This window comes from Metopolophium dirhodum, chromosome 5, assembly GCF_019925205.1.
Source record: "Metopolophium dirhodum isolate CAU chromosome 5, ASM1992520v1, whole genome shotgun sequence".
NCBI lineage: Eukaryota > Metazoa > Arthropoda > Insecta > Hemiptera > Aphididae > Metopolophium > Metopolophium dirhodum.
Window position 1 is genome coordinate 34,491,305 of NC_083564.1, and position 3,041 is coordinate 34,494,345.

The following is a 3,041-nucleotide window of genomic DNA, read 5'->3' on the forward strand; positions in this document are numbered from 1 at the left end:
AAAATAGTAATACCTAGATACCTAATAATATTATGTTAGCTGAAATTCAATATTTAGTAAATTAGTAAGTGGGCCGGTATACTTTTGTATTTTCCCGAGCCGAAATCTCTCTCCAATCCTACTCAATCACGGGGATACCTATATTATATTATGTATAAATATATTATTTTAAATAGATTAATAAATTGTATGTTTTAGCAAAAAAAATGTCTGATTATTTCCAACAAACTAACACTAGTAATCAATTGGCAAATAATGATGGAAACAAAAAGGATGAGGTTAGTATTTAAAAAAAATTATCAGTTATAACTATAGTAAACTCATTAATTTTAAATAAATCTACTTATTCATTTATTAGGTTATTGAATTGAAAATATATAACATGCATGTGCATAATATTAGATAAAATAATACATAACAAACCTACCATACAATTTTTTTTTTAATTTTGACAAATAGGTAATAAACTAATAACGTTTAATTACCAACCTAATGGATCGGGACCATCATCAGATATAACATTGTGGTCTTGGATTATATGACTCGAAATATAACTACGAATCTCAATTAATTTTAGTTAAATAATAATTTGTGAATAAAGTGATTATTGGCTAATGATTCTAATTTACCGTTAATGTGCAATTGGTTATCGGATATCAAGGATGAAGGCGACTCTGACGTTGCTGTGTGCTGCTGCTGCTGCTGTTTACTTTGGACTTTTAATATTACTTGTATGGTTTTATTTTTATTTTTTAACTTTAATGTAATAACCTTGTGTTTTGAATTTTTGATATAGTCTTCTTCTAACTTTACGTGATGTTTCAAATCATTACACTCATTTTGTACCAATGCAATATTGATTTCTTTTTCGTGGAGACAGCTCGTAAATTCATCCATCATTTGTTGCGTGTAAGTTTCGTTTTCCTGACATTTGTCTTTTTCTTTATTGTAATTTGCATTCGCGAGTTCATATTTATTCGTCTGTTCTATTAAATTAAATTGAAGCGTTTTAATTAGGTTATCGTAATGAAACATTTCATATTCCTCTCAGTAAATGTTGTTGTCGGTGTTCGTCGAGCGATTTTATTAAGTGTGGATATTTCTTATTTAACTCATCGCACATTAATTGCATTTTCGAAAAACCTTCTTTGAGTTTCTTATGTTTGTCTTCTTTGCCAATTAAAATTTTTTGGATCTGTTTTTTGTCTTCAAATTCAGAATTTAGTTAATAGTTCTCGCTTTCCAAATGTTTCTGCCATTTTTTGTGATCGTAGATTTCTTTAAGTATAGTTGTTGATTCTTGACTTCTACATTTCTAATTAAACGTCTATTAATTGTTTTTAAATCTTCTTCTTTGTTGGTTGTCAATCTCGCAAATATATTGATTTAGACACATATTATAGTTGGTGGTTTTCGGATTCGAAGTAGGTAGATCCTTGGATTTGATTGATTTGTTCAGCGATCAACATTTGGCCTTCGTACAATACGTCATTATTTTGAGAACAATCAAATGTGTCATGAACGTTTTGATTGATCAATTTTTCAGGAGACCGATACATTTTTATGTTTTTTCTTCATTTATCAAACATAATTTATCTTTCAATTACAATATTTTGAGATCTTTAATATACAGTTTTTCTTTTAACTTCTCTGGGTACACTTTAATAATATAGCGAGGATTACTATCCTACTATTTAGGATAACAACTACTCCAAAACTACTAACAATAGATTGCAGATGAGATTTTAACAATTATACTTACCTATACCCAATATAATGTTAAAACTAATTTAATATTTAATTTTAAACAGACAATAGAGGGTTTGGTTGACAACATGTTGCAACAAAAAGCAGAGAATAAACGTTTGAAAAAACTTTGCGAAGTTCTCGAGAATAAAATAATGTCACTTGAAAATAATCGCTGCAGCAAATGTAAAAGGACATCAATAATGAAATACTAATTATTTTAATTTTTAATTTACTTTATACCACTACTATTTAATTACTTTAAACCGTTAACTGGAACTATTTAATTTATATCAATTATTTTTTTCTATTTTTAGCAATTTCTTTGCTTAATTTTAGTGAAGTTCTTTCCTCTGTACTGTTAATATTATGATATAACTTATTTATATTTATTTATTTTCCTAACTTATCAAATGTATATGTTTATAAATATCTTATAGTAATGAATTTAATGGATATAAATGATAAATGTCAATCGTTACTATTTAGTACTTTTATTTGAATATCAGTCATAATAATACTATTAATAGTTCAATATTGAACTCTATACACCTAAAATACTTATTAATTTTCTTCTTATTTCAATTTTTTCACTTCTTCTGATTTGTTCTATAATTTACCACACAGAGCTATATTACTCACATAACAAAGTCACAGAGATAAATATAATAATAATTTTGTGTAGGTACACTGGATTTAATATCAGAATATAATCGCTAACGCGTTATTGTAGAATTTTTAGAATGTAGCTAGTCGTGAAAATATTGTTACGAAAACAGTGGATCGCGAGTCAAAAAGGTTGAACACTACTAGTCAAAACCATAAAATGGATGAAAAATATTTTTATATTAAAAAATGTAATATTCATTAAGTACCTATGTATATCTTTGACGATAATTTAGATCCACTCCAAATTTTAATAAAAATTATTCTGGGCATTAGTTTGTACCGTCCCTCCATTAAAGTAAAAAAAAAAAGTTGGGGTACGCAAAGAAAAAATAAAAATAGTAAAGGAGCTCCGTCCCCCTACACAACCTCCCCCGCCAATTCGAGCACTGAGTATAGGTCACTTTAATGGATACAATAAGTTTGAACGCAGCAATAAATCTTAGTAGGGGGGACGGAGTGGCCGAGCGCACTAAGGCATTGGCTACGCAGTCGACCAGAGTTCGATTCCTCGGCCATGGGCGGCATTCTTCTTCGGACAAGTCACGGTGTCCGGAGAACAAGTGCCGCCACCCCCCACCCGGGCATGGCAGATACCTACGGGTGCCCAATCAAAAATTCTGCCAAAC

The 3,041-nt window shown here is 29.4% G+C and overlaps 1 pseudogene; it reads right to left on the reverse strand.

The window, feature by feature from the left end:
• Positions 1–573: 573 nt before the first annotated feature.
• LOC132945702 (uncharacterized) lies at positions 574–1,837 on the reverse strand (annotated as a pseudogene).
• Between the last annotated feature and the right edge of the window lie 1,204 nt (positions 1,838–3,041).